The following is a 26,458-nucleotide window of genomic DNA, read 5'->3' on the forward strand; positions in this document are numbered from 1 at the left end:
TAATATCATAATTGGATCATATAACTATCCCTCAACATGCAACAAAGAGTCACTCCAAAGTCACTAATAGTGGAGAACAGACGAAGAGATTATGGTAGGATACGAAACCACCTCAAAGTTATCCTTTCTGATCGATTTATTCAAGAGTCCGTAGTAAAATAACACGAAGCTATTCTTTCTGTTCAATCTATCTTAGAGTTCGTACTAGAATAACACCTTAAGACACAAATCAACCAAAACCCTAATGTCACCTAGATACTCCAATGTCACCTCAAGTATCCCTGTGTACGATTATACGGTATGTATCACACAATCCCAGATTCATCTATTCAACCAACACAAAGAACTTCAAAGAGTGCCCCAAAGTTTCTGCCGAAGAGTCAAAAAAAATCGTGTGCCAACCCCTATGCATAAGTTCACGAGGTCACGGAACTCGCAAGTTGATCACCAAAACATACATCAAGTGGATCGTGTGAATATCCCATTGTCACCACAGATAAGCACATGCAAGACATACATTACGTGTTCTCAAATCCTTAAAGACTCAATCCGATAAGATAACTTCAAAGGGAAAACTCAATTCATCACAACAAGGTAGAGGGGGAGAAACATCATAAGATCCAACTATAATAGCAAAGCTCGCGGTACATCAAGATCGTGCCAAATCAAGAACACGAGAGAGAGAGAGAGAGAGAGAGATCAAACACATAGCTACTGGTACATACCATCATCCCTGAGGGTGAACTAAACCCTCCTCGTCATGGAGAGCGTCGAGATGATGAAGATGGCCACCGGAGAGGGATTCCCCCCTCCGGCAGGGTGCCGGAACGGGTCTAGATTGGTTTTCGGTGGCTACAGAGGCTTGCGGCGGCGGAACTCCCGATCTAGGTCTCTTTTCGGGGGTTTCTGTATTTATAGGAATTTTTGGCGTCGGTCTCATGTCAGGGGGGTCTCTAAGTCATCCACGAGATAGGGGGCGAGCCCAGGGGGTAGGGTGCGCCCTCCACCCTTGTGGATGGCTCGGGACTCTTCTGACCCAACTCTTTTACTTCGGGGGCTACTTTTGGTCCATAAAAATCATCAAAAATTGGCACTTCAATTGGACTCCGTTTGGTATTCCTTTTTTGTAAAACTCAAAAACAAGGAAAAATAGAAAATGGCACTAGGCTCTATGTTAATAGGTTAGTCCCAAAAATCATATAAAATAGCATATAAATGCATATAAAACATCCTAGATGGATAATATAATAGCATGGAACAATCAAAAATTATAGATACGTTGGAGACGTGTCAACCCTAATTACCCCTGTGAACATGGGCGCCCTTTGTCCTACTGTGTGGGTGAACCCACGTCGCTGCACGCCTCATGGAAGACCCGGAGGTTAACCCAATTCTAGATTAATGAAGAAGCAAAGAAAATCTCAAAAACACAAGCACCCGCCGCGGCAAGGTCAGTATGCGGGCATGTAACGCCCAAGATGCGGTTATATCTTCCACGTGTCGAGGCACGACTTAGAGGCATAACTGCATTTTGGTATTGTCGCAAGAAGGGTCATCTTCACACAATCCCATGTACAAGAACAAGGATAAATAAATAGTTGGCTTACAATCGCCACGTCACACAATGATCAAATAATCCATACATTAACAGATTACACACAAGGTCTGACTACGGACGAATCCAAAAGAAAGAATACAACCCCAAATGCTAAATCCCGATCGTCCCAACTAGGCTCCACTATTGATCATCCGGAAAGGAAACATAGTAGCGGCCAAGGTCTTCATCGAACTCCCACTTGAGCTCGGTGTCATCACCTGCACTGGTATCATGGGCACCTGCAACTGTTTTGGTAGTATCTATGAGTCACGAGGAATTAGCAATCTCAAAACCCACGAGATCAAGACTATTTAAGCTTATAGGTAGGATGTGGTTATGGGGTGGAGTTGCAACAAACACTAAGCAAATATGGTGGCTAACATACGAGTACAAGAAGATGAGAAACTACGCAACGGTCGTAAACTAGAAGTGATCAAGAAGTGATCCTGAACTACTTATGTTCATACATAACCCAACCGTGTTCACTTCCCGAACCTCGTCGAAAAGAGACCATCATGGTTACACACGCGGTTGGTGTATTTTAATTAAGTCCAGTGTCAAGTTCTCTACAACAGGATACTAACAAATTCCCATCTGCCACATAACCACGGGCACGACTCTCGAAAGTTTATACTCTGTAGGGGTGTCCCAACTTAGCCCATCACAAGCTCTCACTATCAATGAAGGATATTCCTTCTCCTGGAACAAACTGATCAGACTAGGAATCCAAGTTACAAGACATTTCAACAATGGTAAAACAAGACCAGCAAGACCGCCCGATGTGCCGACAAATCCCAGTAGGAGTCGCACTATCTCGTTCTCAGGGCACATCAGATGGGCCAGGCGTCGGGTTGGCGGAGACCCTGGTTGCCCAGGGGGCACCGGACATCGCCCAGGTTGGACCAGCACTCAAAGGAACACTGGCCCGGGTTGTTGATTAAGAATTCCTTGGGTTAATTTCTCCCTAGGCAAATTTTAGTTGTTATTAGGCAAATGGTAAAACCAAGGTTGGGCCTTGCTGGAGGAGTTTTATTCAAAGAAAACAGTCAAGGGGGTCCCATAACCCCAACCGCGTAAGGAACGCAAAATCAAGGAACATAACACCGGTATGACGGAAACTAGGGCGACAAGAGTGGAACAAAACACCGAGAAAAAGGCCAAGCCTTCCACCCTTTACCACGTATATAGATGCATTAATTAAATAAGAGATATTGTGATATCCCAACATATACATGTTCCAAACATGGAACAACCTGCACTACACCTGCAACTAGCAATGCTATAAGAGGGGCTGAGCAAAAGCGGTAACATAGCCAAACAATGGTTTGCTAGGAAGGTGAGGTTAGAGGCTTGACATGGAAATATGGGAGGCTTAATAAAAAAAGTGGTAGGTAGCACGACATAGCGATAGAGCGAACAACTAGCAAGCAAAGATAGAAGTGATATCGAGGGTAATGATCATCTTGCCTGCAAAGTTCTCAGGGTTGTCGAAAGCTTGCTCCTCGTAAACGTACTCGACAGGATCCTCGTTCATGAACTTGTCTCCCAGCTCTACCAAAAGCAAGAACACAAGCAACGGAACAACAATCAATCACGGTGCAATGCACAAGCAACATGATGCAAGACATGGCATGAGATGCAAGATATGATGTGCAATACATATGGGTACTCCAGAAGGGAAAAGATGATCATGGCATCAACATGGCAAACCAAGCATGCCACTAGAAAGATTAGGAGATTTCGGTCGAAATCGATATAAAGATCATCGGAAATGGATGCACGGTTTGCAAATGACGAGCAAAACAAGAACAAGGTAAAACTGCGCTTAACAGCATCGTAGCACTTAAGATGCATCATGAAACTATGCTACAACACTCCAACATAGCAACAAAACACATGGCAGTGAAGTACAGGTGAAGCTCTACAAATAATGAACACTGGCTCCTGCTAGAACTCACTAGAACAAGTCTAAAATAGCATGGCAAAAATGCAAATGACAACAGTTTCACAGACTTGGTGAAAATACTAAACATGGCAGAAATAGCATTAGGTAGCAATGTTTAGAGCTACTAAACTACATGCTACAAGAACATATCATGGAAAAATTGAGAATGTCATGCTATTACTAAAGGCAATGAACAAAACCCCCTTACTGAACTTGAGCCAAAGATGCACAGAAAAGATGGTAGCATCAATGCAAACATGGCAAGTGATATGAACAGATTCAGACTTGGTGGAAAATCAGGGCATGGCAGAAACAGATTCATGATAGCAACTTTGCAAGCTCATGCCACTCACCACAAAACACCCTTATTGAACTTCATCAAAATATGCATGGATCTACTTGTGGCAACAAGTCAACATAGCAACACAATGTAACAGGAAAAGACTTAGCAAAAAAACTAAGTAGCTGAAAACAACAACATCAAGTGGCCTACATGCTTGTGCTAGTCACCACGGGGCACATAAAAATACAAGGATTGCACCACTATAAAGATGGCATGAAGGTGCTCCTAAACCTTGTAGACATGATGCTCAAAGGATGCACACACAAAATGCTATGAAAAAGACAAATCAGCAAGTTATGATGGATCCCAGCAGACAACATCATTTAGCACTTTTGCAATGATGATTAGGGCATCTATATGGACAGTAATATGCATGCAAATGACACTAGCATGTAGAGCATCACGAGATGAACATTTTCATATATCATATGCGCAAATCGGAGCTATGGACACGAAGATATGTCATGATGAAGGGGCACACATAATGTCACACAAAAAGGACTTGGGGAGAAATCGACCTCCGGATCTAGGATTCGTCTAGGCTCACACGAACCAAGGTCAGCCGATCTCGTCGAGGTTGCGATGGTAGTGGCCGGAGTGAGTCGGGGAGGCGCCGGGGAAGTCGGGTTCGCTGGATCCGGGCGGCACCGTCCCGGATCTGGCCGGAGTCGTCGGCGAGGAGCGGCGGTGCACTCGGGAGGTGACGGTGAGGACAAGGTGGCGACGGCCGACGATGGGGGTCGGGCGCGGTGGCGTGGGCGGTGCTCGACGTAGCGGGCAACGACGAGCGGCGGCGCTCGCGGGCACGGGGAGGCGATGTGCGCGGGCGGCGACGGAGGCGATCCGGGCCGGGGGGGCGCGTGGGCCGGTGGCGGCTGGTGGTGGAGTATGCCATGTGGCACAGCCCGATTGGCCGAGGGGTGGCGGCGGACGCGTCCGGCGCCGTCCGGACGTGTCCGGCGCGGTGGGAGAGGCTGGAGCTAGGGTTTGATCCGCAAATTTCGGGGGAGGGGGCCTATTTATAGGTAGAGGGAGCTAGGAGAGTCCAAATGAGCTGCGGTTTTCACCCACACGATCGTGATCCAATGACTGATAGCATGGAGGGGGTTTAGATGGGATAGTGGGTTGTTGTTGAGGGGTGCTGGGCTGCAAAGAGAGAGGGGTTTCGGTAGTTACACGGTTAACCGTTGGGGCATCAAATGACATCCAAATGGAACAAAATTTGACAGGCGGCCTACCGGTGATGTACCAAGGCCACTGGACAAATCTCGGCCCATTCCGAGAACGTTTTTCTCCCACTCACGAAACAAGATCTGAGGGGTGCAACGGGTGCATGTGTGAGTGTTGGATTCCAAAATGGACAACGGGGAAAATGACCGGATGCATGAGATGAATACGAATGCAAATGAGATGCACATGATGACATGAGATGAAATGCATGACATGAACAAAATGCAAAACAAGGACAAAATCCAACCACGGAGGATATAACACATAACATTGCCGGAAATGGCAAGAGTTGGAGTTACAATTATGGAATGTTACATCCGGGGCGTTACAACTCTCCACCGCTACAAGAGGATCTCGACCCGAGATCTAGGACTGAAAGAACTCCGGATATTCGGAACGGGGGTGATCCTCAAGCTCCCATGTGGCTTCTTGATACGTCTCCAACGTATCTATAATTTTTGATTGTTCCATGCTGTTTTATTATCAATCTTGGATGTTTTATAATCATTTTATAGTCATTTTATATCATTTTTTGGTACTAACATATTGACATAGTGCCAAGTGCCAGTTGCTGTTTTTCCATGTTTTTTACATCGCAGAAAATCAATATCAAACGGAGTCCAAATGCCACGAAACTCCACGATGATTTTTTATGGGCCAGAAGGAAGGCAATGTTCCCTGGTTGCACCTGGGGGTTCCCCGAGGGGGGCACAACCCACCAGGGCGCGCCAGGAGGCCCTGGTGGGTTGTGCCCACCTCAGGTGCCCCCCCCTGGGCCGCCTCTTTGCTCTATAAATACCACAATATTCCAGAAACCCTAAAGGCATCCACGAAATATTCCTCCAGCCACCGCAGAGTCCAGAACCACCAGATCCAATCTAGACACCATCTCGGATGGGGTTCACCACCTCCATTGGTGCCTCTCCGATGATGAATGAGTAGTTCTTTGTAGACCGTCGGGTCCATAGTTAGTAGCTACATGGATTTCTCTCTCTCGCTGAATTCTCAATACAATGGTCTCTTGGAGATCCATATGATGTAACTCTTTTGCGTGTGTTTGTTGGGATCTGATGAATTTCGATTTTATGATTTTTCATATCTCTTTTATATCCATGAAAGTTATTTTAGTTTCTTTGATCTCATACATGCATGATCTCTTATAGCCTCGTATTTCTTCTCCGATATTTGTGTTTTGTTTAGCCAACTTGGTCTATTTATCTTGCAATGGGAAGAGGTGCCCGGTAGTGGGTTCCATCTTACGGTGCTTGGTCCCAGTGACAGAAAGGGAACCGAAACATATGTATTGTTGCTACTAAGGATAAAAAGTCGAGATCTATATCTACCGCCATATAGATAAACGGATCTTGTCTACATCATGTCACTGTTCTTATTGCATTACTCCATTTTTCCATGAACTTAATACACTAGATGCATGCTGGATAGTGATCGATGTGTGGAGTAATAATAGTAGATGCAGGAAGGAGTCGGTCTACTAATGTTGGATGTGATTCTATGTAATGATCATTGCCTGGATATCTTCATAATCATTTGAAGTTCTATCAATTGCCCAACAGTAAATTGTTTACCCACCGTTTGCTATTTTCTCGAGAGAAGCCACTAGTGAACCTACGGCCCCCGGATCTTCTTTCTCATATATTTGCCTTGTGATCTACTTTTCCTTTGCATTTTTATTCAGATCTATTAAACCAAAAAAATACAAAAATACCTTGCTGCGTTTTATCTTTATTTATTTTATTTGGCGTTCGATCTATCAATCTACTACAATTTACCTCACGTCTGTTTGCCTATGTTGAGGCGCCGTACCCCGGAAGGGATTGACAACCCCTTTAACACGTGGGTTGCAAGGTGTTGTTATTTGTGTGCAGGTGCTGCTTATGTTGTGTTGCTTGGTTCTCCTACTGGTTCGATACCTTGGTTTCATAACTAAGGGAAATACCTACCGTCGCTGTCCTACATCATCCCTCCCTCTCTCCAGGGAAATACCGACGTCGTTCCAGCTACCATCAAGGAGAATTTCTGGCGCCAATGCCGGGGAGGATCTTCAACATAACAGGGTTCCTAATCACAAATCTCATCTCCTTGCAATTTACATTATTTTCCATTTGCCTCTCGTTTTCCTCTCCCCCACTTCACAAAAATTTGTCGTTTTATTCGCCCCTCTTGTTTCGTTCGCCGTTTTCTTGTCGGGTCTGTTTTTGAGTGCAATCTTGTTGTGTGGTCATCGTGACTCAAGAGAACACCAAGTTATGTGATTTCTCAAATGCCAACAACAATGATTTTATTAGAACTCCACTTGCTCCTCCCACCACTAGTGCAGAGACATGTGATATTAATACTGCTTTGCTGAATCTTGTTATGAAAGACCAATTTTCTGGTACTCCTAATGAGGATGCCGCATCCCATCTTAATACCTTCGTGGAATTATGCAATAAGCAAAAGAAAAAATATGTGAACAATGATGTGGTCAAGATGAAATTATTTCCATTCTCTTTGTGTGATTCTGCAAAAATTTGGTTCTCTTCTTTGCCTCACAATAGTACCGATTCTTGGAATAAGTGCAAAGATGCTTTTATCACTAAGTATTTTCCTCCTACAAAAATTATTTCCCTTAGAACCCAGATCATGAATTTCAAGCAACTTGAGCATGAGCATGTTGCGCAATCTTGGGAAAGGATGAAAATGATGCTAAGGAATTGCCCAACTCATGGGTAAAATCTTTGGATGATCATACAAATATTTTATGCGGGGTTGAATTTTGTTTCTCGTAATCTTTTAGATTCCGCCGCGGGTGGTACTTTTATGTAAATTACTTTGGGTGAAGCCACCAAATTTCTTGATAATATCACGATAAATTATTCATAATGGCATACCGAAAGAGCTCCTACTAGTAAAAAAGTTAATTCAGTTGAAGAAATTTCTTCTTTGAGTGATAAAGTTGATGCTCTTATAAAATTTGTTGCTAGTAAAAGTGCTGATATTGATTTTAATGATATGCCTTTGTCTACTTTGATTGAGCAAAATAGTGAAAGCATTGATGTGAATTTTATTTCTCGCAATAATTTCAACAACAATGCTTATAGAGGAAATTTTAATCCTGGGCCTTTACCTAGTAATTCCTCTAACAATTATGGTAATTCCTATGGAAATCAATCTTATAATAATAATAGGAACACCTCTGATCTTGAGAATAATATTAAAGAATTTATCAATACACAAAAAGTTTTCAACACTTCCATAGAAGAAAAGTTGAATAAGATTGATGATTTGTCTAGAAGTGTTGATAGAAGTGCTCATGATGTGGAAAATCTCAAGATGAAAATTTTTGTGCCTAAAGTAGATGAATCAATTAAAGCTCTTTATGTTTCTATGCATGAGAGTAATAAAAGAACTGTTATGCTTAGAGCTAAAAGAGAATTTTTAGAAAAAGCTTTTTCTAGTGATTATTCTTGCAAAAGTGATGAAGATCTTAAAATGATTGGTGTTTCTTTTATTGTTTCCTTATTTAGCAAAGTTAAGAATGATATAAAAGGGACTGGATAAGAGTCAACTTTAGGTAGATGGCATCCCAATATTTCAGAGGGTGAAAATCTTGTTGAGAAAATTGATGAAAGTGGGTTTGGAGAGGTCAAAACTTTAGCTAGTGATGTGCCCACTATTTTGGATTACAAAGACTTTAATTATGATAGTTGCTCTTTGATTGATTATATTTCTTTGTTGCAATCCATGATAAATTCACCCCATGCTTATGAACAAAACAAAGCTTTTACTAAACATATTGTTGATGCTATGATGAAAGCTTTGGAAGAAAAGTTGGAATTAGAAGTATCAATTCCTAGAAAATTGCATGATGAATGGGAACCTACTATCGAAGTCAAGATTAAAAATTATGAGTGTTTTGCTTTCTGTGACTTGGGTGCTAGTGTTTCCACAATTCCGAAATCTTTATGTGATGTGCTTGGTCTTACCAATCTTGAAGAATGTTCCTTAAATTTACACTTGGCAGATTCTACTATTAAAAAAGCCTATGGGAAGAATTAATGATGTTCTTATTCTTGCAAATAGGAATTATGTGCCCATAGATTTTATTATTCTTGATATTGATTGCAATTCGTCTTGTCCAATTATTCTTGGTAGACCGTTTTTACGCACTATCGGTGCCGTGATTGATATGAAAGAAGGCAATATTAAGTTCCAATTTCCTTTGAGTAAGGGTATGGAACACTTTCCTTGAACAATAATTAGGCCACCATATGAATCAATCATGAGGGCATCTTATGGATCTCGAACGAAAGATGACAAAACTTAGATCCTTGCTTTATGCCTAGGTAAGGGCGTAAAACTATAGCGCTTGTTGGGAGGCAACCCAATGAATAAAATATTTTTTTGCTTTTTGCTTTATGTTCTTGAGTGTTATCGCAATTATGCTACTGTTATGATTGTGTTTTTTATGTTTGATTTAGTGTTTGTGCCAAGTAAAGCCTTTAGGATCTTCTTGGGCAATAGTTGTTTGATCTTGCTGAAAAAACATAAAGTTTGCGCTCACGAAAACAATTATCATTTTTTACCAGAGAGCGATAAAATACCCATTCCAATTGCAGTAGATCTACATATAAATTTCTCAGGTCTGCTAATTTGGCATAATTTTTGGAGTTGCAGAAGTATTCTAAATAGTCATATTGCTACAGATTGTTCTGTTTTGACAGATTCTATTTTCTTTGTGTTGTGTGCTTATTTTGATGGCTCTATGGTTTTCTTTGATGAGTTTTTGCCATAGAAAAGTTGGAATATAGTATATATAATACAAAAACAAAATATGAATTGGTTTGATACAGCACTTACAGTAGTGGTTTATTATTCTTATACTAACAGATCTCATGAAGGTTTTTGTTGAGTTTTGTGTGATTGAAGTTTTCAAGTTTTGGGTTATCTTACGATGGATGAAGGAAGGATGTAAGAGCCTAAGCTTGGGGATGCCCTGGCATCCCAAGCTATTATCCAAGAATGAGCAACCAACTAAGATTGGTGATTCCCCCGAGTGGCATCCCCGCTTTCTTCCAACAACTATCGGTATTTTACTTGAGACTATATTTTTATTTGTCACATGATATGTGTTTTGCTTGGAGCGTCTTGTATGATATGTGTCTTTGCTTGTTTTATTTTGTGTTTTAAGTCATCAATCCCTGCTAGAAACACCTATTTGAGAGAGCCAAAATTATATCATGACTTGTTAGAATTGCTCTCTATGCTTCACTTAAATCTTTTATGAGCTAGGACTTGCTCTCTTGCTTCACTTAGATTTGTTTGAGAGTTAGTAAAACTTTGAAGAAATTCTCTCTGGCTTCACTTAAATTATTTTGAGAGAAAGAGAAAATTGTTATGCTCATGATCTTCACTTATATTTATCCGAGCTTATGAAAAGCAACACATGAAAATTAGTGCCAAAGTGATAGATATCCAAGAAGGATAAAGAAAAATAAAATGTCATGAAGATCATTGGACAAAATAAAATTGATTCTTAGTAATTGTTTTGAGATATGATGATGTGATATGTGAGTTATGTTGATGAGTAATTGTGCTCTAGTAAGAATATTGGTGTTAAGGTTTGTGATTCCCCATGCATGCACGAAAGTCAATAATCATGCAATGAAAATTATATCCTATTTGTGGTGCATTATTCGGTGTTAATTATGCTTAATGCTTGCTTATGAGATTATTCATTTCTTGGTTGGTCGCTTCTCAATCTTTTGCTAGCCTTCATTTTTCCCTAAGTATGATCACTACTTGTGCATCCAAAATCCTTTAAACCAGTTTTGCCACATGAGTCCACAATATCTACATATATGTGGTATTCTTTTGCCGTTCTAAGCAAATTTGCATGTGCCATCTCTAATTTTCAAAATAAACTTCTCTTTTTGTGTGTTTGTTTTGCTCGCAGAGTGGTGAGGGGTGGCTAATATTTTCCATGCTAGATGTGTTATTCTCAAGATGAGTGTTTATTCACTTGTCATTGCACGAGAGTAAGGCAAAGGTATTAGGGATGCCCAGTCCCGAAATGCAAAAATAAATGAATTTACTTTATGTTGTCAAATAATAAATTCCTTGGGAAGTGTTAGTATGGAGGGCACCCGTGGATACGGTTGGCCATGGAAAGTGAAAGTTATGGTGGAAAAAGGAATAAACTTTATTTTCTGTTTGGGAACCGCCTATGGCATATCTAGCATGGAAAGTGTTCAGAACTCTAAGTCGTTTTTGTTGGTGGGATGGATACACCTCCGAAAATGCTTTTATCTCTATTTTTTCGCTTTGAGCTTTGGCACCTCTACAAATCCCTACTTCCCTCTGCGAAGGGCCTTTCTTTTACTTTATGCAATTTTTATTTTTTGAAATTTGAGTCTCCATCTTCTCAAAAGCACCAACTAGGAGGCAATATGATCATGCTCAAGTATTGAGTGTAGTTAATATTCGAGTGTGTTTCATGCATGGATCAATGTTTGAGCATGATGGGCTAGGGATAACTTATTTTAGCATTGATATTTTAAAAGACATGGTTGCTTGTTGATATGCTTGAGTATCTCAATTATTATGTCAAAACTAGACTATTGCTTTGAACCACATAAAACTCCAAATTTCCATGCTATAAGGAAAAGAATATGATATGACTTGATGAACAGCACTCCACATCAAAAGTTCTGTTTTTATCACTTACCTACTCGAGGACAAGTAGGAGTTAAGCTTGGAGATGCTGATACGTCTCCAACGTATCTATAATTTTTTATTGTTCCATGTTGTTTTATTATCAATGTTGGATGTTTTATAATCGTTTTATAGTCATTTTATATCATTTTTTGGTACTAACCTATTGACATAGTGCCAAGTGCCAGTTGCTGTTTTTTCCATGTTTTTTACATCATAGAAAATCAATATCAAACGGAGTCCAAATGCCACGAAACTCCACAATGATTTTTTATGGGCCAGAAGGAAGGCAATGGGCCCTGGTTGCACCTGGGGGTGCCCCGAGGGGGGCACAACCCACCAGGGCGTGCCAGGAGGGCCAAGCGCGCCCTGGTGGGTTGTGCCCACCTCGGGTGCCCCCCAGACCGCCTCTTTGCTCTAGAAATACCACAATATTCCAGAAACCCTAAAGGCATCGACGAAATATTCATCCAGCCGCCGCAGAGTCCAGAACCACTAGATCCAATATAGACACCATCTCGGATGGGGTTCACCATCTCCATTGGTGCCTCTCCGATGATGCGTGAGTAGTTCTTTGTAGACCTTTGGGTCTGTAGTTAGCAGCTAGATGGCTTTATCTCTCTCACTGAATTCTCAATGCAATGGTCTCTTAGAGATCCATATGATGTAACTCTTTTGCAGTGTGTTTGTTGGGATCTGATGAACTTCAAGTTTATGATCGGTCATATCTTTTTATATCCATGAAAGTTATTTGAGTTTCTTTGATCTCTTATATGCATGATCTCTTATAGCCTCGTATTTCTTCTCTGATATTTGGGTTTTGTTTGGCCAACTTGATCTATTTATCTTGCAATGGGAAGAGGTTCCTTGTAGTGGGTTCGATCTTACGGTGCTTGATCCCAGTGACAGAAAGGGAACCAACACGTATGTATCGTTGCAACTAAGGATAAAAAGAGGAGATTTATATCTACCTCCATATGGATAAACGGATCTTGTCTACATCATGTCATCATTCTTATTGCATTACTCCGTTTTTCCGTGAACTTAATACACTAGATGCATGTTGGATAGCGGCCAATGTGTGGAGTAATAGTAGTAGATGCAGGCAGGAGTCGGTCTACTAATCTTGGACGTGATGCATATGTAATGATCATTTCCTGGATATCGTCATAATTATTTGAAGTTCTATCAAGTGCCCAACAGTAATTTGTTTACCCACTGTTTGCTAATTTTCTCGAGAGAAGCCACTAGTGAAACCTACGGCCCCCGGGTCTTCTTTCTCATATATTTGCCTTGCGATCTACTTTGCCTTTGCATTTTTATTCAGATCTATTAAACCAAAAAATAAAAAAAATACCTTGCTGTGTTTTATATTTATTTATTTTATTTGGCGTTTCATCTATCAATCTACTACAATTTACCTCATGTCTGTTTGCCTATCTTGAGGCGTCGTACCCCGGAAGGGATTGACAACCCCTTTAACATGTCGGGTTGCGAGGTGTTGTTATTTGTGTGCAGGTGCTGCTTACGTTGTGTTGATTGGTTCTCCTACTGGTTCTATACATTTTATAACTGAGTGAAATACCTACCGTCGTTGTGCTACATCATCCCTCCCTCTCCAGGGAAATTCTGACGTAGTTCCAGCTACCATCACTTGTCGGTCGGAATGGTGAGACCATTTAACTTTCAGGAATTTGATTGACTTGTTGCGAGTTTTGCGCTCGATTTTTGCAAGAATGGCAATGGGATGCTCATGATAAGACAAATCTTCTTGAAGGTCAATCTCTTCGAAGTTAATAGTGCGCTCGGATGTCTTGAAGCACTTGCAAAGCTGTGACACGTGAAACACATCGTGCACATTTGAGAAGTTTGACGGAAGCTCAAGTTGACACTACTAGGGAAAAGCCTAGCAGTGGTGCGGGTTTTAGGTATATCAGTAGCGCGGATAGGCGAGGTCACCTCTTTTGCCAATGATCTTGAAAGGACCCACGTATCTAGGAGCAAGCTTCCCTTTGATACCGAAGCGTTGAGTGCCTTTCATTGGAGAGACGCGGAGGTAGACATGGTCTCCGATCTCGAAAGCCAAGTCACGGGGCTTGCTATCATAGTAACTCTTCTGGCGCAATTGCGTTGCTTTGAGATTTTCACGGATGACTTTACACATTTCTTCATCTTCTGTGATCAATTCATTGCCAAGAAGTTGTCGTTCACCAGTCTCGGACGAATTGAGAGGAGTACGACACTTTCTGCCATATAGAATTTCAAATGGAGCCTTGCCCGAACTTGCTTGGAAGTTGTTGTTGGAGGAGAACTCGGCATATGGAAGGCAATCTTCCCACTTCATACCAAAAGAGATGACACAAGCTCTGAGCATGTCTTCGAGCATTTGATTGACTCTCTTGACTTAGCCACTTGTTTGAGGATGGAAAGCCATGCTAAAGCGAATGTTGGTGCCCATGGCCTTCTGGAAGGAGTCCCGGAACTTTGAAGTGAAAATTCTTCCGCAGTATGAAGAGATCAATTGCGAAATTCCATGCAACGAGACAATTCTGGAGGTGTATAGCTCTGCCAACTGAGCTGTCGTGATAGATTCTTTGATTGCAAGGAAATGAGCCACTTTGATTCTGGAGGTGTATAGCATCATTCCCACACTTGGACTTGGGAAAGCCAGTGACAAAGTCCATTTTGATATGATCAAACTTCCATTCTGGAATAGCAAGAGGTTGGAGGAGACCAGTTGGTCGTTGATGTTCTACTTTCACCCTTTGACAGACATCGCATTCATTCACGAATTGAGCAATCTCTCGCTTCATTCGAGTTCACCAATACGATTGCTTGAGGTCATGGTACATCTTCGAACTGCCTGGATGAATGGAAAGAAGATAATTGTGCGCTTCGTTCATTATGACCTTCCTTAGATCACCTTTAGGAACCACAATCCGGTCCTCAAAGAACTAAGTGTCTCTGTCATCAATGCGATAGCACTTGTATGTGGGTAAGCCCTTGGCAACACCCTGTTTCACCTTCTTCACCATGGTATCAAGGAGTTGTGCCTCATGAATTTGCTCTTCCAAAGTTGGAGTGACTGGAAGGTTGGCAAGAAAACCTCGAGGAACAACTTGGAGGTTGAGCTTGTGGAAGGCTTCACAAAGATCCGGTTGGAATGGCTTGAGAATTAAGCTGTTGCAATAAGCCTTTCTGCTCAAAGCATCTGCAATCACATTAGCCTTTCCTGGAGTATATTCAACGCTTGGATTGTACTCTTGAATCATTTCGACCCAATGAGTTTGCCGGAGGTTGAGGTTGGGTTGGGAGAAGATATATTTGAGGCTCTTGTGATCGGTGAAAATGTCCACTTGCCTTCCCAACAAGAGATGTCTCCATGTTATTAATGCATGGACAACTGCCGCCAACTCAAGATCGTGAGTCCTTTCGTTGGGTCCAACTAACGAGAAGTATAGGCCACAACTTTCTTCTCTTGCATTAACACAGCACCGAGACCTTGCAACGAGGCATCACAGAAAACTTTGTATAGCTTGGACTCATCAGGAGGAGTTAGGACAGGAGCTGTGACGAGTTTCTCTTTGAGAGTGTTGAAAGCAACATCACACTCAGGAGTTCGGGAATACTTGACATGCTTCTGGAGGAGGTTGGAAAGAGGCTTAGCAATCTTTGAGAAATTCTCAATAAATCTTCAGCAATAGCTTGCAAGCCCAAGGAAATTATGGAGCTGCTTGACGTTCTGAGGAGGCTCCCAGTTCACAATTGCAGAAACCTTCTCCAGATTAAAAGCAATGCCCTTGGAGAAAATGATGTGACCAAGGTAAAGAACTTCATCAAGCAAAAACTCACATTTGGAGAAACTCGTCATAGAATTGATACTCTCTGAGCTTGTCGAGCACCAATCGCAAATGTTTGGCATGATCCTTATTGTTCTTGGAGAACAACAAGATATCATCGAGATACACCAGGATGAATTCATTAGTGTAGGGGGTGAAGATGAAGTTCATCATGCGAGAGAATGTTGGAGGGGCATTGACAAGGCCGAAAGACATGACAGTGTATTCATAAGAACCAAAGCTTGTTCTGAATGTTGTTTTGGGGATATCTTGTTCACGAATGCGAATCTGATGATAACCCATACGGAGGTCAAGCTTGGAGAATACTTTGGCACCTTTCAGTTGCTCGAATAGCTAATTGATATTGGGAAGTGGATACTTGTTCTTGATTGTCTTCTTTTTCAATGGATGGTAATCGACGCAAAGTCGGTCCGTGACATCCTTCTTATGGACAAAAAGGACACCACAACCCCACGGAGATGAACTTGGTTTGATCAGACCCAGACGCTCTTGTTCATCGAGCTGTTTCTTCAATTCCTTCAGTTCTTTTGGCACAAGCTTGTATGGGCACTTGCAAACGGGTTCTGTACCAGGCTCAAGATCGAGAACAAACTCGACTAGCCGGTGAGGAGGCATACCCAGAAGCTCTTCTGGAAAAACATCTTAATACTTACAAACAATTGGGATCTGAGAAATTGCGTCTAACTCGCCCTTCTCACTGAGAGAGAACAACTGAATGGTTACATCACGAGCGGCATGGATGATCACATCCTCAGAAGAGTGCATCAATTTAATCTCCCTGGCAGCACAATCAAGGAAGTCCTTGTGCTCAAAAAGCCAATCCATGCCGAGAATGAGATCAATATCAGAGTCGCCGAGAACAATTGGGGAAGCCAGGAATTTATAATTTCCCATCTTGATGGTGACATCCCGAACCATCGAGCTCGCGTGCATGAATAAACCCGGAGAAACACCTGATAACGGTCTAGGAAAATTGAAAAAAACCAACTCATGCTTTGATGCAAAAGGTCTTGAGATGAAACAATGCGATGCACTAGTATCAAATAAAACGTTTGCGGGGATATCATAAAGTGGGAGATTACCCATGATCACTTCTGAAGAATCATCTGCTTGAGATGAATTCATCAAGTTCACCCTTGCAGACTTGGGATTATGCTTGACAACTGCATTGCTTGTTGACCTCACAGCAGGAGGAGGTAGAAGGCGCCTTTGGTTGAAGCACTTGTTTGCATAGTGACCTTTCTGACCACACTTGTTGCAAGTAACCTCTGAGAGAGGCTGATGATAAGGAGGAGGAGGACCACCTGTCCTTGGAGCTTGAATCTGAGACTTGTTCTGATAGCCTGGGTTGGGTGGTTGGGGAGATCCATGGCCACCTTTGTTCTTTTGCTAGTAGGGCTGACGAAACGGAGGAGGAGGAGGAAGCTAGAACTTCTGTTGCTTAGCTGCCACTTGTGAGGAAGAAGAAGACTGGACTGCATCCCTGATTCTCTTCTTTGAAGCCTCACACTTGAGATGAGTAGCTTCTTGCTTGAGGGCCATGTCATAGAACTGATCAAACTGAGTAGGCTCAACAAGAACGAGAGCTAACTAAGTAGGAGGAGGAAGCCAGAACGGATCAAACTGAGTAGGCTCAACAAGAACTGAGTAGGCTCAACAAGAACGAGCAGCTTCTTGCTTGAGGGAAATCAATATAAGTGATATGATATGGCCATCATCATCTTGTGCCTTTGATCTCCATCTTCAAAGCATCGTCATGATCACCATCGTCGCCGGCTTGACACCTTGATCTCCATCGAAGCATCATTTTCGTCTCGCCAACTATTTCTTCTACGACTATCGCTACCGCTTAGTGATAAAGTAAAGCAATTACATGGCGATTGCATTTCATACAATAAAGCGACAACCATATGGCTCCTACCAGTTGCCGATAACTCTGTTACAAAACATGATCATCTCATACAATAAAATTTAGCATCATGTCTTGACCATATCACATCACAACATGCCCCGCAAAAACAAGTTAGACGTCTTCTACTTTGTTGTTGCAAGTTCTACATGGCTACTACGGGCTGAGCAAGAACCGTTCTTACCTATGCATCAAAAACCACAACACGGTATAGTGATTGCTTTTTGATCTTCAGAAAAAAAAACCTGTTCATTGAATCAGATTCAACTAAAATTGGAGAAACTGACACCCACCAGCCACCTGTGTGCGAAGCACGTCGGTAGAACCAGTCTCACGTAAGCGTACGCGTAATGTCGGTCTGAGCCGCTTCATTCAACAATACAGCTGAATCAAGAATCAACTAGTGACGACAAGCAATATGTACATACCCACGCCCACAACTCCTTTGTGTTCTACTCATGCATATAACATCTACGCATAGACCTGGCTCGGATGCCACTGTTGGGGAACGCAGTAATTTTAAAAAAATTCCTACGCACACGCAAGATCTATCTAGGTGATGCATAGCAACGAGAGGGGAAGAGTGTTGTCCACGTACCCTTGTAGACCATAAGCGGAAGCGTTATGACAACGCGGTTGATGTAGTCGTACGTCTTCACGATTCGACCGATTCTAGCACCAAAGGTATGGCACCTCCGCGATCTGCACACGTTTAGCTTGGTGACGTCCCACGAACTCTAGATCCAGCTGAGTGTCGAGGGAGAGTTCCGTCAGCACGATGGCGTGATGACGGTGATGATGAAGCTACAGTCGCAGGGCTTCGCCTAAGCACTGCAACAATATGACCGAGGTGGATTATGGTGGAGGGAGGCACTGCACACGGCTAAACAATGTCAACTTGTGTGTTCTAGGGTACCCCCTGCCCCCGTACATAAAGGAGCAAGGGGGGCGCTGGCTGGCCCTTGGGGCGCCCAAGGAGGGGAGGAATCCTCCTCCTAGTAGGAGTAGGATTCATCCTTTCCTAGTCCTACTATGAGGGGGGAAGGAAGGAGTTGGAGAGGGGAAGGAAAAGGCCCCCCCTCCTAGTCCAATTCGGCCTCAAGGGGGAGGGGGCACGCGGCCTACCCTGGCCCCCCCTCTCTCTCTCCACTAAGGCCCATCTAGGCCCATTAGTTCCCCAGGGGGTTCCGGTAACCCTCTGGCACTCTGGTTTTATCTGAAACCACCCGAAACACTTCCGGTGTCCGAATATAGCCGTCCAATATATCAATCTTTATGCCTCGACCATTTCGAGACTCCTTGACATGTCTGTGATCACATCCCGACTCCTAACTACCTTCGGTACATAAAAACACATAAACCCATAATACCGATCGTCATCGAACGTTAAGCGTGCGGACCCTACGGGTTCGAGAACTATGTAGACATGACCGAGACTCATCTCCAGTCAATAACCAATAGCGTAACCTAGATGCTCATATTGGTTCCTACACATTCTACGAAGATCTTTATCGGTCAAACTGCATAACAACATATGTTGTTCCCTTTGTCATCGGTATGTTACTTGCCCGAGATTCGATCGTCGATATCTCAATACCTAGTTCAATCTCATTACCGGCAAGTCTCTTTAATCATTCCGTAATGCTACATCCCGTAACTAACTCATTAGTTACATTGCTTGCAAGGCTTATAGTGATGTGCATTACCGAGAGGGCCCAGAGATACCTCTCTGATACGCGAAGTGACAAATCCTAATCTGGATCAATGCCAACTCAACAAGCACCATTGGAGACACCTCTAGAGCATCTTTATAGTCGACCAGTTACGTTGTGATGTTTGATAGCACACTAAGTGTTCCTTCGGTATTCGGGAGTTGCATAATCTCATAGTCATAGGAACATGTATAAGTTATGGAGAAAGCAATAGCAGTGAACTAAACGATCATCGTGCTAAGCTAACGGATGGGTCAAGCCAATCATATCATTCTCTAATGATGTGATCCCGTTTAATCAAATGACAACTCATGTCTATGGTTAGGAAACATAACCATCTTTGATTAGCGAGCTAGTCAAGTAGAGGCATACTAGTGACACTTTGTTTGTCTATGTATTCACACATGTACTAAGTTTCCAGTTAATACAATTCTAGCATGAATAATAAACATTTATCATGATATAAGGAAATATAAATAACAACTTTATTATTGCCTCTAGGGCATATTTCCTTCAGTCTCCCACTTGCACTAGAGTCAATAATCTAGATTACATTGTAATGATTCTAACACCCATGGAGTCTTGGTGCTGATCATGTTTTGCTCATGAGAGAGGCTTAGTCAATGGGTCTGCAACATTCAGATCCGTATGTATCTTGCAAATCTCTATGTCTCCCTCCTTGACTTGATCACGGATGGAATTGAAGTGTCTCTTGATGTGCTTGGTTCTCTTGTGAAATCTGGATTCCTTTGCCAAGGCAATTGCACCAGTATTGTCACAAAAGATTTTCATTGGACCCGATGCACTAGGTATGACACCTAGATCGGATATGAACTCCTTCATCCAGACTCCTTCATTTTCTACTTCCGAAGCAGCTATGTACTCCGCTTCACACGTAGATCCCACCATGATGCTCTACTTGGAACTGCACCAACTGACAGCTCCACCATTCAATAAAAATATGTATCCGGTTTGTGACTTAGAGTCATCCGTATCGGTGTCAAAGCTTGCATCGACGTAACCGTTTACGACGAGCTCTTTGTCACCTCCATAAACAAGAAACATATCCTTAGTCTTTTTCAGGTATTTCAGGATGCTCTTGACCGCTGTCCAGTGATCCACTCCTGGATTACTTTGGTACCTCCCTGCTAAACTGATAGCAAGGCACACATCATGTCTGGTACACAGCATTGCATACATGATAGAACCTATGGCTGAAGCATAGGGAATGACTTTCATTTTCTCTCTATCTTCTGCAGTGGTCGGGCATTGAGTCCGACTCAATTTCACACCTTGTAACACAGGCAAGAACCCTTTCTTTGCTTGATCCATTTTGAACTTTTTCAAAACTTTATCAAGGTATGTGCTTTGTGAAAGTCCAATTAAGTGTCTTGATCTATCTCTATAGATCTTGATGCCCAATATATAAGAAGCTTCACCAAGGTCTTTCATTGAAGAATTCTTATTCAATTATCCTTTTATGTTAATCAAAAATTCAGTATCATTTCCGGTCAACAATATGTCATATACATATAATATCAGAAATGCTACTAAGCTCCCACTCACTTCCTTGTTAATACAGGCTTCTCCAAAAGTCTGTATAAAACCATATGCTTTGATCACACTATCAAAGTGTATATTCCAACTCAGAGAGGCTTGCACCAGTCCATAAATGGATCACTGGAGCTTGCACACTTTGTTAGCACCCTTTGGATCGACAAAACCTTCTGGTTGCATCATATACAACTCTTCTTTAAGATATCCATTAAGGAATGCAGTTTTGACATCCATTTGCCAAATTTCATAATCATAAAATGCGGCAATTGCTAACATGATTCGCACAGACTTAAGCATCGCTATGGGTGAGAAGGTCTCATCATAGTCAACTCCTTGAACTTGTCGAAAAGCTTTTGCAACAAGTAGAGCTTTGTAGACAGTAACATTACCGTCAGCGTCAGTCTTATTCTTGAAGATCCATTTATTCTCTATGGCTTGCCGATCATTGGGCAAGTCAACCAAAGTCACACTTTGTTCTCATACATGGATCCTATCTCAGATTTCATGGCCTCAAGCCATTTTGCGGAATCTGGGCTCATCGTCGCTTCCTCATAGTTCGTAGGTTCGTCATGGTCAAGTAACATGACCTCCAGAACAGGATTACTGTACCACTTTGGTGCAGATCTTACTCTGGTTGACCTACGAGGTTCGGTAGTAACTTGATCAGAAGTTTCATGATCATCATCATTAGCTTCCTCACTTACTGGTGTAGGAATCACTGGAACTGATTTCTGTGATGAACTACTTTCCAATAAGGGAGTAGGTACAATTACCTCGGCAAGTTCTACTTTCCTCCTACTCACTTCTTCGAGAGAAACTCCTTCTCAAGAAAGGATCCATTCTTACCAACGAATATCTTGCCTTCGGATCTGTGATAGAAGGTGTACCCAACAGTCTCTTTTGGGTATCCTATGAAGAAACATTTCTCCGATTTGGGTTCGAGCTTATCTGGTTGAAGCTTTTTCACATAAGCATCATCCCCAAACTTTAAGAAACGACAACTTGGGTTTCTTGCCAAACCATGGTTCATAAGGTGTCGTCTCAATGGATTTTGATGGTGCCCTATTTAATGTGAATGCAGTTGTCTCTAAAGCATAACCCCAAAACGATAACGGTAAATCGGTGAGAGACATCATAGATCACACCATATATAATAAAATGCGGTTACGATGTTCGGACACACCATTACACTGTGGTGTTCTAGGTGGCGTGAGTTGCGAAACTATTCCGCATTTTTTCAAATGAAGACCAAACTCATAACTCAAATATTCTCCTCCACAATCAGATCGTAGAAACTTAATTTTCTTGTTACGATGATTTTCCACTTCACTCTGAAATTCTTTGAACTTTTCAAATGTTTCTGACTTATGTTTCATCAAGTAGATATAACCATATCTCCTCAAATCATCTGTGAAGGTAAGAAAATAACGATACCCGCCGTGAGCATCAACACTCATCGGACCACATACATCAGTATGTATTATTTGATTTCCGACAAGTCTGTTGCTCGCTCCATTGTTCCGGAGAACGGAGTCTTAGTCATCTTGCCCATGAGGCATGGTTCGCAAGCATCAAGTGATTCATAATCAAGTGATTCCGAAAGTCCATCAGCATGGAGTTTCTTCATGCGCTTTACACCAATATGACCTAAACGGCAGTGCCACAAATAAGTTGCACTATCATCATTAAACTTATATCTTTTGGCTTCAATACTATGAACATGTGTATCACTACTATCAAGGTTTAGTAAAAATAGACCACTCATCAAGGGTGCATGACCATAAAAGATATTAATCATATAAATAGAACAACCATTATTCTCTGATTTAAATGAATAACCGTCTCGCATCAAACAAGATCTAGATATAATGTTCATGCTCGACGCTGGCACCAAATAACAATTATTTAGGTCTAAAACTAATCCCGAAGGTAGAGGTAGACGTAGCGTGTCGACGGTGATCACATCGACTTTGGAACCATTTCCCATGTGCATCGCCACCTCGTCCTTAGCCAATCTTCGCTTAATCCATAGCCCCTATTTCGAGTTGCAAATATTAGCAACAGAACCAGTATCAAATACCCAGGCGCTACTGCGAGCATTAGTAAGGTACACATCAATAACATGTATATAAATATACCTTTCACTTTTCCATCCTTCTCCGCCAAATACTTGGGGCAGTTCCGCTTCCAGTGACCAGTCCCTTTGCAGTAGAAGCACTCAGTCTTAGGCTTAGGTCTAGACTTGGGCTTCTTCACTTGAGCAGCAACTTGCTTTCCGTTCTTCTTGAAGTTCCCCTTCTTTCATTTACCCTTTTTCTTGAAACTCGTGGTCTTGTTGACCATCAACACTTGATGCTCCTTCTTGATTTCTACCTCCGCAGCCTTTAGCATTGTGAAGAGCTCGGGAATCGTCTTATCCATCCCTTGCATATTATAGTTCATCATGAAGCTTTTGTAGCTTGGTGGCAGTGATTGAAGAACTCTGTCAATGACACTATCATCAGAAAGATTAACTCCCAGCTGAGTCAAGTGGTTGTGGTACCTAGACATTCTAAGTATATGTTCACTGACAGAACTATTCTCCTCCATTTTGCAGCTGTAGAACTTATTGGATACTACATATTTCTCAATCCGGGCATTTACTTGAAATATTAACTTCAACTCCTAGAACATCTCATATGCTCCATGACATTTAAAATGTGGTTGAAGTCCCAGTTCTAAGCCGTAAAGCATGGCACACTGAACTATCGAGTAGTCATCAGGTTTGCTCTGCCAGGTGTTCATAACATCTGGCGTTACTCCTGCGGCGGGTTTGTCACCTAGCGGTGCTTCTAGGACGTAATTCTTCTGTGCGGCAATGAGGATAATCCTCAAGTTACGGACCCAATCTGTGTAGTTGCTACCATCATCTTTCAACTTAGCTTTCTCTAGGAACGCATTAAAATTCAATGGAACAACAGCATGGGCCATCTATCTAAAACAACATAGACATGCAAAATACTATCAGGTACTAAGTTCATGATAAATTAAAGTTCAATTAATCAAATTACTTAAGAACTCCCACTTAGATAGACATCCCTCTAATCATCTAAGTGGTCACGTGATCCATATCAAATAAACCATGTCCGATCATCATGTGAGATGGAGTAGTTTTCAATGGTGAACATCACTATGTTGATCATATCTACTATATGATTCATGCTCGACCTTTCGGTCTCAGTGTTCCGAAGCCATATCTGCATATGCTAGGCTCGTCAAGTTTAACCCGAGTATTCCGCGTGTGCAAAACTGGCTTGCACCCATTGTATGTGAACGTAGAGCTTATCACACCCGATCATCACGTGGTGTCTCGGCACGACGAACAATAGCAATGGTGCATACTTAGGGAGAACACTTATACCTTGAAATTTAGTGAGATGTCGTCCTATAATGCTACCATCGAACTAAGCAAAATAAGATGCATAAAGGATAAACATCACATGCAATCAATATAAGTGATATGATATGGCCATCATCATCTTGTGCCTTTCATCTCCATCTTCAAAGCACTGTCATGATCACCATCGTCACCGGCTTGACACCTTGATCTCCATCGAAGCATCGTTGTCGTCTCAACAACTATTGCTTCTACGACTATCGCTACCGCTTAGTGATAAAGTAAAGCAACTACATGGCGATTGCATTTCATACAATAAAGCGACAACCATATCGCTCCTGTCAGTTGCCGCTAACTCTGTTACAAAACATGATCATCTCATACAATAAAATTTAGCATCAGGTCTTGACCATATCACATCAGAACATGCCCTACAAAAACAAGTTAGACGTCCTCTACTTTGTTGTTGCAAGTTTTACGTGGCTGCTATGGGCTGAGCAAGAACCATTCTTACCTACGCATCAAAAACCACAACGCGGTATAGTGATTGCTTTTTGATCTTCAGAAAAAACCCTGTTCATTGAATCAGATTCAACTAAAGTTGGAGAAACTGACACCCACCAGCCACCTGTGTGCGAAGCACGTCGGTAGAACCAGTCTCGCGTAAGCATACGCGTAATGTCGATCTGAGCCACTTCATCCAACAATACCGCTGAATCAAGAATCAACTAGTGATCGCAAGCAATATGTATATACCCACGCCCACAACTCTTTTGTGTTCTACTCGTGCATATAACATCTACGCATAGACCTGGCTTACATGCCACTGTTGGGGAACGCAGTAATTTCAAAAAAAAATCCTACGCACACGCAAGATCTATCTAGGTGATGCATAGCAACGAGAGGGGAAGAGTGTTGCCCATGTACCCTCGTAGACCGTAAGAGGAAGCGTTATGACAACGCGGTTGATGTAGTCGTACGTCTTCATGATCCGACCGATCCTAAGAACCGAAGGTACAGCACCTCCGCGATCTGCACACGTTCAGCTCGGTGATAGCCCACGAGCTCTAGATCCAGCTAAGTGTCGAGGGAGAGTTTCGTTAGCACGACGGTGTGATGACGGTGCTGATGAAGCTACCGGCACAGGGCTTCGCCTAAGCACTGCAACGATATGACCGAGGTGGATTATGGCGGAGGGAGGCACCGCACACGGCTAAACAATGTCAACTTGTGTGTTCTAGGGTGCCCCTTGCCCCCGTATATAAAGGAGCAAGGGGGAGGCCGGCCGGCCCTTGGGGCACCCAAGGAGGGGAGGAATCCTGCTCCTAGTAGGAGTAGGATTCATCCTTTCCTAGTCCTACTAGGAGGGGGAAGGAAGGAGTGGCAGAGGGAAAGGAAAAGGGGGGGCGCCACCCCCCTCCCCTCCTAGTCTAATTCTGACTCAAGGGGAGGGGCGCGCGGCCTACCCTAGCCACCCCTCTCTCTCTCCACTAAGGCCCATCTAGGCCCATTAGTTCCCCGGGGGGTTCTGGTAACCCTCCGACACTCCGGTTTTATCCGAAATCAACCGAAACACTTCCGGTGTCCGAATATAGCCGTCCAATATATCAATCTTTATGTATCGACTATTTCAAGACTCCTTGTCATGTCCGTGATCACATCTGGGACTCCGAATTACCTTCGTTACATCAAAACACATAAAATCATAATACCGATCGTCATCGAACGTTAAGTGTGCGGACCCTATGGGTTCGAAAACTATGTAGACATGACCGAGACTCATCTTCGGTCAATAACCAATAGCGGAACCTGGATGCTCATATTGGTTCCTACAAATTCTATGAAGATCTTTATCAGCCAAACCGCATAATAACATACGTTGTTCCTTTTGTCATCGGTATGTTACTTGCCCGAGATTCGATCGTCGGTATCTCAATACCTAGTTCAATCTCGTTATCAGCAAGTCTCTTTACTCGTTCTGTAATGCTACATCCCATAACTAACTCATTAGTTACATTGCTTTCAAGGCTTATAGTGATGTGCATTACCGAGAGGGCCCGGAGATACCTCTCCGATACACGGAGTGACAAATCCTAATCTCGATCTATGCCAACTCAACAAACACCATCGGAGACACCTGTAGAGCATCTTTATAGTCACCTAGTTACGTTGTGACGTTTGATAGCACACTAAGTGTTCCTCCGGTATTCGGGAG

The sequence above is a fragment of the Triticum urartu genome, chromosome 1A (genome assembly GCF_056163025.1).
Source record: "Triticum urartu cultivar PI428250 chromosome 1A, HENAU_Tu73, whole genome shotgun sequence".
In the NCBI taxonomy this organism is placed as follows: Eukaryota; Viridiplantae; Streptophyta; class Magnoliopsida; order Poales; family Poaceae; genus Triticum; species Triticum urartu.